This window comes from Anarrhichthys ocellatus, unplaced genomic scaffold (assembly GCF_004355925.1).
Source record: "Anarrhichthys ocellatus isolate YVR2014 unplaced genomic scaffold, GSC_Weel_1.0 scaffold66, whole genome shotgun sequence".
In the NCBI taxonomy this organism is placed as follows: domain Eukaryota; kingdom Metazoa; phylum Chordata; class Actinopteri; order Perciformes; family Anarhichadidae; genus Anarrhichthys; species Anarrhichthys ocellatus.
In genome coordinates, this window is record NW_022280096.1 from 1,688,754 (window position 1) to 1,706,101 (window position 17,348).

The 17,348-nt window shown below is 41.6% G+C and overlaps 1 protein-coding gene across 1 annotated transcript in view; it reads right to left on the reverse strand.

Annotated features, from left to right (window-relative positions):
* nrxn3b (neurexin 3b) overlaps nt 1–17,348 on the reverse strand; it is a 389,076-nt gene that overhangs the window by 329,666 nt on the left and 42,062 nt on the right. The window lies entirely within an intron of this gene.

Consider the following 17,348-nt stretch of genomic DNA (forward strand, 5'->3'; position numbering starts at 1 on the left):
CTTCTGCTTCACCTATTGTATACTTCTCCTCCTCTTTCCCACAGAAAGAGAGAGGCTTTGCTTCACTGTCAAGAGGACTATCGCTGGCTAACAAAGCAGTGTGGGAGCTGCAGAAAAAGAACAACACTAAGAGCAATTCCAGGTAGAGAGAACTACATTACCCATGGACACAGTGGCATGCAAGGAAACGATAATGTTGATACCTAGGAAGCTTTTTGTGTAGAAGCAAATCATAGCAAAAGTAAAATGCCATGCAAGTATTTTACACTGCTTTCATAAGAGCTGTCACTCGTACTTGCACACTGCGCTCTTCAGCTCAGCCAAAATGCATTAAACACTCTGCTTACTTGATTACTCGAGAGGCAGACCCTGTGCAGTGATATTGTTGTTAATTGGACTCATTTGCATGGTCTTTGGTTGGTCTGTTTGTCCTCAGTCAAGTGAAACATTGAGTTCCTGAACTCTAATTGCTTCCTGAACCTTGCTGCTCCAGATTTATCTACACAGAAAATGTATATATTACAGGATATATGTAAGTTCATAATTGACTGATATAGTTAAGCTTCAGCGGCCTTAAATACTATTGCAAGGCTTGTCAGTCTTTTCATTCTCACACAGCACATATGCTGTTGACAATGATAACAGCATTAGATTTACCACTTAAAATACATTTTGGAAACAATGGGTTCTTGATGGCACACAAAAGTATGCAGAAGCAGGCTTCTCATTTCTAGCCAGTTCCATCAATTTTGCCATCTGAAATGACATCTGGTTTTGGCACATTTTATCAACTGTACCTAGCTAGCTAATGAGGCAAAGGTTAGCTCCATGAGTTGTTTGAAAGCACTGAATTTGTAATGTTTTCAGCTGACTCCACCACCTGATAGCTACACAAATGGCATTGTCATGACAATGACTGAGGCTAAAGCTACATGTCCCAAGCAACAAGTCAGCATCCTCATCACTATGTCGAAGACATGGAAACACGTATGATAAGGAAAGTTGTAAGATCAGACTTATTTCATTCTGACATACCCAATTTGGTTGATTAGCACAAATTGGTTAGTCCTCATCCTTAAAGCCTTATTTCTTGTGTTTGGCGAACTTAATGCTATCTTGGGTTAACTTGCTGTGCTAGAATGTAAACTCTCCCCCACAAAGTGCAAGACAGAGCTGCTATCATTAGCTGTTTCCACATAGGGATGAATAGAGTGAGATTTGGTATCGGTGAAGTGGATGCATTTCATGAGTACGCCTTCTGTGACGTTACACACCACAAGGGTCGGGGTCATCACACCTCCACCGCTCAGACTTTTGTTTAAAAAGTCAGCAGCCAAATTCTCAATTTTAAAGCATTTATAGAGAAAAGGGTACCTGAATAATCATAGCCAACTATGAATAAGTATGGTTAATCAGAATTGTTGATATTGATTAATCACTATAAAAAGTTCACTTATAAAGTTGTGAGAAGAGGCAGGGCAAAGAAGCCTCACACACAGACCAGATCCCCTTTCTACTTCAGCCTGCTAAATGCTCATCTGGAGAATATTATCAGCATCCTTTTCTCTCACAAATGTGTCTGGATGCAAAGTAAATCACTGAACTCAGTTTAGTGGTTTATATTGCTTTTCCATAATTTCTGTAGTGGCCATTTGTCAGAAAAATCGAAATCAAACTGCAAAGGGCCACTGAAGGACAATGTGGTATACGTAGATAAAAAAGTCCATTGTTCATGCAAAGTTTCTGTGGTTGTTATGAGTGATTTCGAAAGAACAAACTAATCATAGCTAGCACTTGCTTTGGTAGGAAAATCCAACCACCCAGCCAGGTGCATGCTGGTCCTATACTGCATATCTACATATATAACTGCAGGTATAACTGCAGGTGCCCACATTGTTACCCAATTTACAAACAAAACTTAACTAACTACTAATACTCAAAAACTAAATATACTAAACAAGAAAATAATTAAATTAAACAAATCACTAGCAAAAGAAAACACTATCAATAACATATTTTAAATTATGCAAACATCAAGAATAATTAATCAAACAAAACTAATTATTATTAAGACAACAAGTAAATACCAACAACAAATAAATAGTTCCTACAATTATTATTTTTTTACAACCTCTATCTGATGAAATTGATTCCTGAGATGGCACATGCTGTTAGATCCATGTTATGGCTGCATGAAGAGAAACATGAATTTACCAACATGAATAGTGGTTATGTGTAATTTGTAGTTTAGTTGTGACAGCAACAATATTCAACATAAGAATGCTACATTTTCCTTTACACTGGTGACTCTCTTTACTGCATTCTGAAGGCAGCAGGTATCTGTTCCATCTGCAATCTCTAACTGGAGTGATGTTGCAAACTGTCGAGACACAAGGAAACATTTTGTGCAACCAGCAGCAGTCTGTTTTAGATAACCGCAGAACCCTCTGTGCTTATGTGCACATGAAACAAATCATTTTGATGAATTATTCTACAGTTTCTACATACTCGCAGGTTGTTATAGACTAAAACATTGGAAACAGTTAACACAGTTCCACAAAAATTGTGACTCACTACAATTTCTCTCTCAACCGACAACGTGGCTCCGTGGTAGTGCAGGGTCGTCCTTCAATCAGAGGATCGGCGGTGCAATCCCCGGCTCCGCTAGTCCATGTCGATGTGTCCTTGGGCAAGACTCCATGTATGAATATGAATGTGAGATAGTCCTGGTGGCCAGGTGGCAGCTTGCATGGTAGCCCCTGTCATCAGTGTATGAATGAATGATGACATGTAGTGTTAAAGTGCTTTGAGTGGTCAGAAGACTAGAAAAGTTCTATACAAGTACAGTCCATTTACCATTTACAGTCCATAACTCCCTCTGGACCGTCCACGTGTACAAGTGTGTCTCACAGCCAATGAGTGAGAGTTGGCAGCCCTGAAATACTACACTGTGGATGTTCTAGTCCTGACTGGGGCTTTTTTAAAGTAGCCTATCACCCCAGAAATTAATTAGTTCTTGGTTATTACCCATTACTGTAGATAATAAGCTAGTTAGCCAACATGCTAACATTTGCAGTTTACCTGAGGGCAGATGCTCACACTGTTTAATCTATTCCTCACATTTTTTACATGTGTGTTTGTATTTTGCACAGGCTAAAAATACACCTCCCTCTTAACTCTTAAAATGATAAGCATATCTTGACGGAATATTTTTCTGGAATAAAGTAATCCAAACCACTACTGTTTCAGTGTTGAGAAGTACAGTATGGAAGTCTGGCAGTTATGGGAATGTGTATGTCTGCATGTTTGTGCACTTTATGAGTTGAACTAAGAGCTATAAAATTAAAGTCCTTAGGGCTAAATGTGACAATGCATTCACCAGAAAATAAATCTTCTTCAAGAATGAAGGTTAGAAATGCCTTCACCATTGGAGTCTGAGCGCAGGCGCTAACCTGATCTGAGGCTTCAGAGAGCCAGCAGGGACCCAAAGGCAGGGTGCTTTTAGTGATGGAGGTTAAAGGAGAGAGACGGCTTAGGGGGTCAGATACCGTCAGGCCAGCCTGATGATCTGAAACAGCAGATCTGAGGGAGTGATGCAGGAGCAGCAGACTGTGTGTGTGTCCTAATGGGATCCTAGATCTGCACTATCTCGCTGCCTTCATGTCCCTGCAGCGGTCCCGATAGCAAACAACGGCGCATCAATCGATGGTGATGCTTCGCCCCCCATTCCTTTACTTCCTTCCTCCAGGCTGTCACAAAGTGTTCAAACCACAGTCCTGGTTTAACAGTAACTGGTTGTAAAGTAGCTCAACTCCAGTGCAAGGCCATGTTGATGCAAGTGTTTGTAAAGGTACTATATCAGCGATGATCTGTAGGTTATATATATATGTTTATATATATTTAAATTAGGGCTGGGCAAGTTAACGTGTTATTATCGCGTTAACGCATTCATTAATTAATGCCGCCAATTATTTTATCGCGCGTTAACGCACTCTTTTTAAATTATTAAGCAGACATTTATAACACAAGAACCGGGCAGCGAGCAGTGAACAGCTGTGTTTGTGTGGCACCTCTTCCGTCTCTTGCTGCTGCTGCCGCTCCCCCCTCGTTACAGGATCAAACGTGACAATATCAAAATACATATTGTCGTGTTTTTAAATAAACATATAAGCACATGAGAACAAACTGCTCTTAACTGCAACTCTTTATTAGCATTTATCAGAACCCTCCAGGTTCCCATGCTTCACTGACATTCCCCTGGGTCCTAAGTCCCTCCATGTACAGCTTCTTATCACCCTCTATGTACCAACATAACAAATACCACACATATTACTGTAATCAGCGTTGCATATGTGTCTGACCAAAATCCCCAAAAATAAATGATTCATTTAAATATATTTTTTTGAGTTTTTAAAGCTGTTTTGTTTGGAATATGTATAATAAGCATATAATTTAGTTATCGCTCCTGAGAATTTAACAAACATAAAAACATGACGTAGATAGGTTTGCAGTTTTCAAGGTGTATGTATCAAATTGCATTATTACACCCATGAAAATAAAGGTGTGAACACTGGCTGAATATCTATTATCAGAATCATTATAACTGTATTATAACTGCTACTGTGTAAAGGGAATACTGCTGTTAAAAAGCACCTTATTTGTTTAAAGTGTTTGCAAACCAAATGTTATTGCACTTTTGTTCATATAGCAGTACTTTTAAAATAAAAGTGCGCAATACACTACTTTTGAATTCATTATTGAACTTTGCGCATAACAATGTGATTAATCGCAAAAAAAATCATGCGATTAATCGCGATTAAAAATTGTAATCGTTGCCCAGCACTAATTTAAATACATACATATTTATACAGTAGCACTGTAATTTGAAAGACATAACAATGGAGCAGAAAATATAAAACATCATTAACATTATACTTGAAAGTAATTTAATGCCAGCAAAACATTTGCATTGGACTCCATATCGTCCTAAGAACAAAGCATAATGCAATGAAATATTCAGGGAATATTAAATGAGAACTGATGGGATTTTTAAATATGCAAAAGTAAAATTTGGGCTGCAGGCGATATTATCACAAAGCATAATCAATCAATTACAAAAGTGAGACATTTCAAATAGAGGAGGCCCTGTCAAATTACATCAGACAGGAACATCTATCCACTGTCTGTTGCGGAGCTACAGATGCATGGAAAAGGTGCCTTGAAACAGCACCTACTCTGAGATATGTGAGTTAAGGATCAGAATCAGTCATTCTTCCTGTAACCAGCTTGTACAGCTGACTGTATTCCTACACTTCCATTTGAAGCTCAAGTACAAAAAACATCTTTAAATAGAGCAGTGGAGACACCAACAGTCCCATAAAATATTATGTAGAGTGCAGCATCAAATGCTAGTTTGTTGTTACACAGCTGGAATGATCACAGTAACAACATCATTAACCTAGTATTTCCCTATGCTGCAAATATCCATTTGTATAGAAGATCATTTCTGCCATGAAAAGAAATGAAAGATGAAAAGTTATAAATGTTCAAAATATGTCTGCTCATGGTAGAGTTTGACGAAGTACCTCATAATTTAGATTTGCTGAGTCAAAATCTTCTGAGCCTTTCATAAAGATCTTAGTATCTCAGAATTTGGATTTACCATGATAATTTGTATTTGTATCATGCACAACTTTTCATCCTCTCTTATTTTCAACTAAATTTTTCATAATTGAATCCTAAATCCTCAACTTGACTGAGTTTTTCATAATCTGGATTTAGTATCTCATAACTTTGACATACTATGTAAAGATTTCAATATATTGAACCTAACTTTGAAATATTTTTTATTTCATGGGTATAACTCTTCCATCATTTTACCACGTTGCACATTTTCATCCAGTTTGCAGAGCTATTCCTCTGATCTTTTCATAAAAACTGGACTGTTTGCTCCTTTTTGATCTTTGAGGAGACTTTAATGAACCCAAGAACCCTCTCTTTGACTGTAAATGCATAGAGAAACTTTCTCTATTTCTCTCTCTCTCTCTCTCTCTCTCTCTCTCTCTCTCTCTCTCTGAAATTCTCACTATCTTACTCTTTCACTTGCCTCCTTCCAAAATATAATGTCAGAAAAGTAGATTGGATTTGCCAGAATACATTTCTATCTACACTAATGGGACCATATCTTCCTAGGTCATCCATCCATAAGGTGCTGCTTCAGATGGATTCCACCTCTTCCACCTACCATGTCTGTCCCAGCTCCCATTATGTGACCCCAAGTCCCTCATCAGAATATAATATTCATACAGTTTCAGAATAACTTGCATCCCCAAAGTGTAATGCGGGTACCAAATCACTGTTTTTCTCCCTGGCTGGAAAAAAAGTCTGGGTTTAGGGAGAAGCTGGTAGATTTCCCTGCTGATGCATATATATGTTTTTACAATGCATCAAGTTGGTGAGGTCTCAGTGTCATAAAGTTAAAAAAAATTTAACTCAGAACTGTGTAAATGTAAATTAGTTGAAAACAGCAAAAATCCGGGACAAATATTGTAAAATCCCCAAAACACATAGTCGATTAGGAAAAAAAGTACTTCTTCATCTTGCATTTTCTAAAATGTTTGTGTTAAGACATAGGTTCAAACTGTCTGCAATATTGCGAGTACATACTGTATTCTGGCCACTAACATGTGTGCACACCGTGAACCTGTCAATTAACACCAGACAGTGTCAGAACTGAGGGAAGCATATGACTAAGTGTTAAAAAATATATATATTCAGCACTGTGTTCTGCTCACATCCTGGCTCTATGTTTGCACTCTTTGTTCAGGGTATGAGAATCAGAGGAAATTGCCCATTTCCTGGCTTCACTGGGTTTTGTTTAGTATGCCTCTCTGCCTGTGAGGGCCTGGGCACTGAGGAGCTAAATTTGTGGGAGCCAGACAATGGTCCACCAGAGGAGCTGGTGCCACATAAGTGAGTGGATACAAACCATTGTGATTGTAAAACATGCAACCTGCTCGCATTACTCATCAGCCATTTGGGCACAAGCAGCACAGCATCGTATTCTCATACAATAAAAAATTTGGAGGAACTTCGTATGATATCTTACGAAACAGTTACTCCTAATCTTTTGTGCAATTTCCTTCAAAAGCCAGCCACACATGTCAATTTACACTTGTTACATGCAAACAGTCTTTTCAAAATAAACCTCCGTCTTCACAGGAACCTACTCAGTTAGGTTTAGACAGCAAAGGAAAAGATTTGCCCTTGGGTTAAAATAACCACGGAAGTAGCGTTACAATAATAAATCAATATTGACTTCTTGTTTCACATGGGGAACGAACAGCAATCTCCTGGCTTACAGATCGCTGCTTGTTGAACCCGAATACCTCGGCTTCCACCCACCCTGTGTGTGCTTTAGCTGTCTTTATACTTCCTTGCTCTTCTAGCGCAGCTTGTTGTAAGTAGAGCTTTTATCCAATCAGATTTCACCCCTATGCTGTCTCTAAGTAAAAAAATCTGCCCGGAGGCCTTCAGACTTACAAGTGAATCCATTTGCAGTTTCAGTAACGGGGTAAGGGGACAATATTGTTGATTCTTCAACCAATCAGATATTTAGTTTGACATGTTGGGCGTATTCTTTGACATGCCAGAGCCTTCTAGCTGGCCTACAAGTACGTCAGCATTAACGTGCAGCTTGATTGGTCAGTGGGCTAGCGTGACATGTTGGGCGGTGACAATCCTAATATCTACTCCATCTGTCGAGCGGACATTTTCAGCCCTCAACGCATTTGGGGGCGACCGTGGCTCACTGGGTTAAAAGGGTTGTCTGGTAATGTTGAGTTCAAAACCTCTCGCAGAACTGTGGAAGGCCGCACATCTCCCACTACTAGCTATCGTTCGACAGCAGAGTCGTACCAAAAGCAGCTGGATCCGGTTTACACTCAAAAAAGTATTTAATAATTGACAGAAGCTGAAACAGTTACAAACTGAATTACTCTATTGATAGAAATATGTTCCCAGGAGCAGAGATCACACACGCCCCGCCCCACCCAACAGGCCGAATTCGGTTAACTGTAAAATGAGGAGCATACGAGCTGAAGAAAACTTTCTGGAACAATGTCTTTTGTGTTCTGAAAAGTTCGGAAAGCATCCGTAAGTGTCCTAAAGTGTCTGAAAATGTCCGTGTCAGCTCAGTGATTGGCTGAAATCGTACTGTCCCCTCCTCGCTTCGGACAGTACTCGCTCGCCTCCGGACTCCTCCTCGCCCCCTTGACCCGGTTGGTCAGCTGTCCAGGAGTACTCCTCCTGTTGACGGCGTCTCTGCATCTCAGCTCCTCCCATGTCTGCAAAAGCCTCGCTAAGGAAAATCCCTTTCTGGCCCTCAAGACTATTCTTTACAGTGTTTAATACATTCAGTGTCTATACTTTTATGGTTTAATACATTCAATGAGTAAATATACTGTAACATATAATACCCTCTGTTGTTTTTATGATACGGTTAATATTGTTCCCTCTGATGTGAATAATATTTAAATGGCCCGTGCTCTTCAGTGTGTGGCGGAATACGGGTTTTAGCGCCGCAGTTTTGCTGGATGGATTTTGACAATATGCATTGTCCGTTAATGACGCAGCATCCCGCCATGCGCGTAATCATGTCATTTGTAGCCCTCATATGTGTTGAGCTTCATGTAACATTTTATTTCACTTGTCAAATGTTGCAGTGTTATGTGAATATGCGGTTTTTACACGAAACAAATAACCGTAGCTGTGGCATCATAATGAGGTTATTAGGAGGTGGTTCAACTGTAGTAGGACAGCACTGAAGGCCCAGGTATAAAATACACAGCCTGCCACTGGCATATACACATGCAGAAGGTTAAACCCAGAGTCTAGGACTTCTCAGTAAAGTTGGAAGACATCTGCATGTAGAATGGGGTGAGACAATAGGATCAGTGCTGTTGCAAGAGAGGGAAGATTAAAGCTAATAGCATGTGATGCCCAGCTGCTGGCTCAACTATGTTGCAGCCATCTGTTTTGCAATGCTAGCTTAAAACATTCTCACTTCAACAGGAGAAAACACCTTAAAATATGCTGTGTATACTGCAAAGTGCTTACATTCAGGTTTGTGGAGCCTTGAGGTAAGTCTCTTGGGATCCGACAGGTCACTGGGGCAAACAGCCATCAGTAAAACTCACAGTGACTGAAGAGATTTGCAGAGCTGAGTGCAGTTAAAATGTTGTGACACAACAGAGGCAGCTGGATCAATGATTCAGTAAGGTCTAATCTAGGTTTGATAAATGCCGTTTTACATTTGGAAAAGGGTATGTATCAATGCTCCAAAATCAATTGGTTATTTGCAAAAGGCCTGTTCCGTCAAAATTACATTAACCTGCTTGATAGGTGTACTATGTGCAAGAAATTAAATTCATTAAAACATGATTTCAATTTTTAAAACAGCTAAAATAACTTGGGTTTACTATGAAGCAGAAAATATTTAAAAAAAACTTAAAGAGGAGCTGCCTTCAATGTCACCTCCAAGTTGTTTTATCCACTGTGTAGGTAGGTAGGAGTGTTTGTGCTATTATTTGAGCATCAAAGATAAATGTTATAATAAATATTACTTTTTTGTGCAGTGATGTTGTTGTTGTTATTTAACTTAACTTATGATTTTACTCAATATCCCTACAAGAGACATGTGTATGATGCAGGTCTATTTAAAGTACATTTGACCCACCTTGTATCCATTCATATGAGACAGCTGGTTTTTGTTCGCCATTTCCACCCGGTCTCACTCCCAACTTGTCAAACACCACCGCTTGGTTAGTGCTCCTCACTGTCTGATACCGACGCACTACGCTTTCAACTAACTACAATGCAAACCCCTCGTGTCATTATTAGACGGCCAGATCAACTGACCTATAAATAGGTAGTCCACACTTTTTGTCATGTGACCTGTTAGTGTCGTCACATGAGTCGCTAGTCACAGAACTTGATTGTCACTTGCTAATCACGTGAGTTGTTAATCAAGTTAACACTAACCACAGTCTTTTCCATCCTCTATCTAAGTGGTTTTGCAAATTGTATTTCCTGTGAAGACAGAAGTTTATTTTGACACAATGCAACGACTTGAAACTGACACGCCGTCCCAGAAGCGTCCAAAACCGACTCTATGGGCTATCATTTCCTTCCATAAGGTTTGTGCACCTCACATTACAACCAATCATGACGGTGGCAGTGTTGACTTTATCATTGAAAATGTTTAAGTTAAGCATTTGTTGATGTCTTTGTAAGGACAACGTAAATCAAAAAAATGTTAGTAACAAAAATCGAGGGGAAATCTCTGTTTGCTATGCCCCATCGAGTAAAGACGAGGCAGAATAGTTGGCTCTGTTCGAGTGGACAATTATTACGTGGGCTACATAAAGAATGACATCATCTTGAATGCTGAACATTTAAATTTGCTTTCGACTGCAGCCACAGCATCAGCAGCAGTCTCTGCTGATGCTACTGACTTCAGACGGTATCTCCCTTGTTGTCATTGTCAGAGCTGATGGGTTTCAGAAGGGCTGTACCAAATAGTTCAAAGCTTCATTCATTGCGTTGACATTCAAGTCACTAATCAAGTGCTTGCCTTATATTCATTCTGCAGCGACTAAATATATTCAGTCAGGAACACTCTCGTCGTAGATTGTTTAACCATTTATTGCAACAAATGGAAATACAGTTAAACTTGGTGCTGATCGGCTCTGCTCTATAAGTGCACCCCGGATTAGCCAGCAGCTACCAAGCCAAAATGAGGAGCACCAAGAATCAACCCCCAAAACGGAACCCAACGCCAAGTCTAGTATAACGCTCATGCTAAGCAGCACCCGGAATATGGACAATCTATGTTTAACAGCAAGCTTGCTGCAGACCTCATTATTTTAAGATTAAGGGCGCAAGCATGCATCCCAAGAGGTCAACCTACCATTATGTGAAATATCTATGTGTAGCAGCAAGACTGCTTCAGACCTCAGCAACCATTATGACGATCATAGGGCCGTTCGTATAGCCCTTCTCAATTTCTTTGGCCAATAACTTGTCCACTATTTCTGGTTCTTCAGAGCAGATAGAAGGATTTTACAGACATGGGATACTTTTGGAAGAAAACTTAAACCAGGAAGAAAACCTTGAACTAGACCAGTAATTAAATAATTAACAAAACAACGATTGAATGCTTCTATTATTTTTTGCCAAGTTTTGAGACGTTGACAGGTGTATGGTTTATTCACTTCTTGACACAAGACGAGTGCGGCAGCACGTTTGAAAACAGCAGAATTTAAATTAAATTAACGTCATTACCTGCGAGGATTTGATTGCTTAGCTGAGGAGAAATTGCAGCTGCAGATGGAAGGAATGGCACGCCAGTTGAAGCTGCGGGGACTGCAGTTCCCAGCGTTCTAAGTTCCCAGCGTTCTAAGTTCCCAGCATTCTAAGCGGCATGACGCTAATGGGGAACGCGCCGGCCAGCTTCCGCCATGGAGAGCTACAGCCGCGGTCGGAGATGTCCCACAATCTAGCAGGTTTCCAGAACCTGGAAGCGGACATCCATCTCGCAAAGAGAGGACTGAATGTTAGTGAGAGTGGCGAGGACCAGGTCCTTCTCCTGAAGATCGACGTGAGGATAGAGTCTTGCTCTTTTTTAGCCGAGGTGCTGGTGTCAGTGGATGCAGAGGTATTCGCGATGGCAGCGGAGCAAGTGCAGTTCTTCTTCTTAGATATGCCTTTCGTTGGAGGAAGGACAGGTGGAACTATGGCCTGATTTTTAAACATTTGCAAAGCCCAGTTTCTTCCGCAGACGGGGGTTTGGTCAGAGAAACGGATTTAACCAACCTTCGGCCTCCTGTGCACCAATCGACCAAATGTTAATGAATGTTTCCCCTCGCATGCACTACTTCACAAGACTCCGACCCCTCCCCACGATCAGGCTCTGTGCCTGTCTGCTGCCAGCGTGAAGAGGACACTCTCCACTATCAACACCCGCAAGGCAACAGGTCCAGACAACATCCCTGGTCATGTGTTGAAGGACTGCGCAGAGGAGCTTAAGGATGTCTTCACGGATGTCTTTAATACTTCTCTGAGACAAGCTGTTGTACCATCATGCTTCAAGGCTAGTCATGTCACATATCAAATACATTCTTCCCCCCACCCTGGACCCTTTCCAGTTTGCATACCGTGCCAAACGGTCCACAGAGGATGCAATCTGCTCTGCTCTCCACCCAGCCCTCACCCATCTGGACACAATAGACTCATATGTGAGAATGCTGTTCATAGACTTTAGTTCAGCATTCAACACCATAATCCCACAAAAACTCATCTTCAAACTTGACCAGCTGGGGCTCAACACCTCGCTGTGTAACTGGCTGCTGGACTTCCTCAGTGAGAGGCCACAAGCAGTATGTGTCGGCAACAACACCTCGAGCAGCATCACACTGAGCACAGGGGCCTCTCAAGGCTGTGTGCTCAGTCCACTGCTCTTCACCTTGCTGACACACGACTGCACAACAACTTACAGCACCAATCACATGGTCAAGTTTGCAGACGACACAACTCTGGTTGGTCTCATCACCAACGACGATGAGACCCACTATAGGAAGGAGGTCAGCCTTCTGACCACGTGGTGCAGAGACAACAACCTCCTTCTCAATAACAGCAAGACCAAGGAGATTGTTGTTGACTTCCGGAGAGGCCACACTAAACACCCACCACTGACCATCAATGGTGCTGATATAGAGAGAGTGAGCAGCACCAAATTCCTGGGGGTGGACATCAGTGAGGACCTCTCGTGGACAGCCAACACAACATCACTGGCAAAGAAAGCGCAGAGGTTTCGACTTTCTCCGCAAACTGAAGAAGGCAAGAACACCACCCATCATGTGCACTTTTTACCAAGGCACCATTGAGAGCATCCTGACAAACTGTATCACTGTGTGGGGCGGAAGCTGCACTGACTACAACAGGAAAGCCCTGCAGTGCATAGTGAACACAGCTGGAAGGATCATTGGTGCCTCACTCCCCTCCCTGCAGGACATATATGACACCCGCCTCACCCGCAAAGTGACCATGATTGTGCGCGACTCCAGCCAGCCCTCACACAGTCTCTTCAGCCTCCTGCCCTCTGGGAGAAGATACCAGAGCCTCCGTGCTCGCACCACCAGACTCTCAAACAGCTTCGTCCACCAGGCTGTTAGGAAGCTGAACTCTCTCCCTCCTCTCTTTTAAGACTCTATGTCCGACTGCTGCTAAATACAGATTGATAGTTTTTTTCTTATTATATATATATGTTGTCTAAATGTTTTTTTGTATCTATTGCACTGTATTCACTTCATATGTTTATATGTGGGACTGGAGAGAAACGTCTTTTCAACTCCTCTGTATGTTCGGTACATATTGTGGAATTGACAATAAAGCAAACTTTTGAACTTTTTGAACTTCATACTCGAGGAGGGGCCGCTGGGTTTTTGATCATGATGGTTTTTAGAACTAAACACAGAGAGTGAAGAGCAGGAGGCGTAAACGTGAACTGTTCCTCCTTGTTGCTCCGGGTAACATCTATGTCAAGATAAACACCCCTCCTGCTACTTTATACAGCAAAAACAAGGGCTGAGTGGGGTGCATAACAAGCAAACGTATGCCTCTTCCAGTTTGAGTCTCCTGAATTGCCACTTACAGAAGCGTTGACGCATACATAATTTCCATTCATAACTTCAGAGCAGTTGACATTCATTGCATGTGACTTTTCCAGTAAGTCACTGCATGAGGTAAAACATAATTCCCTGAGGCAAGGGTTTCTTTAACAGGGACTCAGTTACAAGGCCCAGGATTTTTAAAGATGCTTCTTGAACATCTGTGCAGCGCAGAGGCACTTTGAGACAAGACTCGCACACAGGGAAGTTAATTAGCAATATGGATCAGACCTAATGAATACATGAAGTGTATCTCGAGATGTGATGTGCATGTGGATGCATCTATTAAATACAACTTTTATTTGAAGCCCCATCTTAAGACTTTCACGTGTGCAGTTTTACTCTATAATTACAAACGTTTCCTGGATCTCATTTGTGTGGTACAAAGCATCCCAGGCTGTGAACCTCCACGTTGCAGCCTCACAGACTGTAGTACCATAGTTTGCTGAAAATGCTCACTGATTTCTTTTATTTATTATTTATATGTGATAGGAAGTACTTTGCTGTAATGCGTGATCAGGGCATTTTGAAAGAGCCATTTCATCTCGCTGTGCTGGTCCCTTTCTCTGTGAGGGAGCCCGGCTGTTCCTGTACCACTATCAACACCAATCACTGAAGCTGAAAAGGTCTGCTGCTGCTGAAGCTAAAGGAGCCTTCACACGCCTCTGCTATATCTTCTTTCTCCGCCTTTCTTCTTCTCATCGTAGCTTTTTCTTACTGTTTCTCTCTGAGTCTCACACTCCTTCTCTCTCAGTTTTCTTCACCTGAAAATGTGTGAATTAAGTTCGGAGATAGGCCAATTAAAGTGCACAGATGTCAGTAAATGAAAGAGATGATGAAAAACAAAAGCAAATTAAGAGACAAAATGTGGAATGAGTGAAACTGACATGCTCATCATTATCGCACTGCATTATAGCAGGTGTTTGCAGGCTCAAAGCCACGTATAAAAGGAGAGCAATAGTGTCGGCTATTGTTATAATTACAGTTTCAGTGGTGAATAAGTGATCAGTGCAACCACCCACTCTCTCTTCACATTTGTTTTAATAAGAGGTTTGAGGCAGCACCATTTCAGGCATTTAGCTCATTTTGTCCTGCAACAGCTGTGTCCTTACCGTGATGATTCTAGTTACCATTGCCTGGCTGTGAAGAAAGAATAAGTATTATGGTTTGCCAGATGGAAATACAGTAGGTGTTAGTCTGTTGATATAAATAAAGAAAAGACCTAAAGCTCTGCTGCAGTGGAAACGTTTATAAATATTCACTGAGATGAGTCATAAATTTGATAGTGTGTTAAAATCCCTCAAACAAAACCAAACATAAGAAACAGATTTCAATCAAACATGCTGGGGTGTCTGCGTGTTGTAGCCCCTTAACTAACAAACTGTCATCCTGGCTCACCAACAGAAAATAATAAACAATAAATATTGACAATTTTCCACAACACTGACATATCTTTAGGTATTCTTGTTTAATATGTCTTATAAGTTGATACAGCTAACTTGTTAGTGTGCAATTACCTTTTAGACGTCCAGCACGCAGGGAGCAACATTAGCATTCATTTGGAGTCATGCTATGGCCACCCGATGAATCTAAGTTTAATATATATTCTCTTTTCAGCTGTTTTGATCTCAACCAACTTTTGTGAAATAGATCAGTTTCTTTAGCTATGTTCACCAGCTAGTTGCTTTGAGAACGGCTACAAGGCTCAGTCGAGCTGAGAGGACCTGAGGTAATCATTCTCTGATCATCACTACTAGCGACACCTTTTACATTACCCATTATTATAAAATATTGATAATAGCTGTTTTAAAGCTATGTTAGATTAAATGTAATGTCAGTATACATGACTTGGCAATGGGCCAAAACATCCCCAACCATCGATATAGTCCTTTTATTCATGCAGTGTCGTCCTCTCCAATGTACCTGCATGACACGTCTTACGGTCATATGAAATGTTACTGTCACAGTTTTGAAAAAAAGCTCATCCTGTCTGCTTTAGACTAACTCCAAATGAATGCCAAATGTAGGTGCTTCTCTATACATATAAAGTAGTTCATGTGTTTGCACTGTGCTGTCTTTGTTCTGTTCTGGCTGTGGACACTATCACTATCCTTTGTCTCTCTGGCTCTTCCTCCTACCTTGGCTTGTTGTCCATGACAGAGACATCATTTTTTCCTCTCTGATGAACTTGATAAACAAAGTGTAATGCTGTCATTTAAATGTGCTGTTGGTGTCCACTGTACACCTGACTTTACTTTGACAGAGCATTCCTTTCTGTTAGGCCCACTTTAAAGTTTCCAGCATTATTTTTTCTTCATTATTCTAGAGGGGGATTTTAAGGTGAATTTTCATTCGCTCTTTCATAATGTGAGCATTGGGAACCTCTGGTGAACAGTAAATGTGATGAAGGGCTATACTAAACTTTATTTGATGTGGCAGTGAAGTCTGACATTAGGAGAAAAAAAAAGGATGCCACTGACACTACAAAATCGGTGAAAAAGCATAATGACAGCACGGTCAGAGATAACCTTCGTCAGGCAAGGGAAGACTTTGAGCTCCTCTTAGGCCTTACTGTATGTACTGTAAAGGGCTTTATCACCCTGATGAAGACATTGGGTGACATGAAGACTGCCAGAGTCACCCCCCTTCTAAAGAAACCATCACTTGACCCCTCTGATGTCAAGAACTTCAGACCGGTTTCTCTTCTACCCTTTCTATCCAAAACACTTGAACGTGCTGTCTTTAACCAACTGTCTTCCTATCTCCACCAGAACAGCATCTTGGACCCCCACCAGTCCGGGTTCAAGGTGGGTCACTCGACAGAGACAGCCCTCTTTGTGGTGACAGAGTCGCTTCACACAGCGAGAGCGAATTCTCTCTCCCTAATTCTCCTGGACCTGTCTGCGGCGTTTGACACGGTGAACCACCAGATCCTCCTCTCCACCCTCGAGGCGATGGGCGTCTCAGGCTCTGCACTCTCCCTGTTTGCATCCTACCTGACAGGTTGATCCTACCAGGTGACATGGAGGGGGGCTGTGTCGGAACCATGCATGCTGACTACGGGGGTTCCACAAGGTTCAGTTCTGGGCCCCCTTCTCTTCTCGCTCTACACAACATCTCTGGGTTCTGTTATTCGCTCGCATGACTTCTCTTACCAATGTTATGCCGATGACACCCAGCTGGTCTTGTCATTTCTCCCCAGTGACACTCCAGTGGAGGCACGCATCGCTGCGTGCTTGGCTGACATCTCGAAGTGGATGGCGACACACCAGCTGAAGCTGAACCTGGACAAAACCGAGTTAATGTTCCTCCCGGGGAAGGGCTGCCCGCACCGAGACCTGTCCATCACCATTGATGATACCGTGGTGACGCCAACTCGGACTGCGAGGAATCTGGGTGTAACCTTGGATGACAAACTGCCGTTCTCAGCAAACATTGCATCGGTCACGGCTTTTTTCTGTCCTGTCCTGAATACCTATGTTGAATACACTTATTGTAAGTCGCTTTGGATAAAAGCGTCTGCTAAATGACTGTGATGTAATGTAACGTAATGTCTACTCGCGATAGTTCGGTTCAATGGTAATGCAAAAATATAGGGCAAAATAAATCTAGATTTCACCT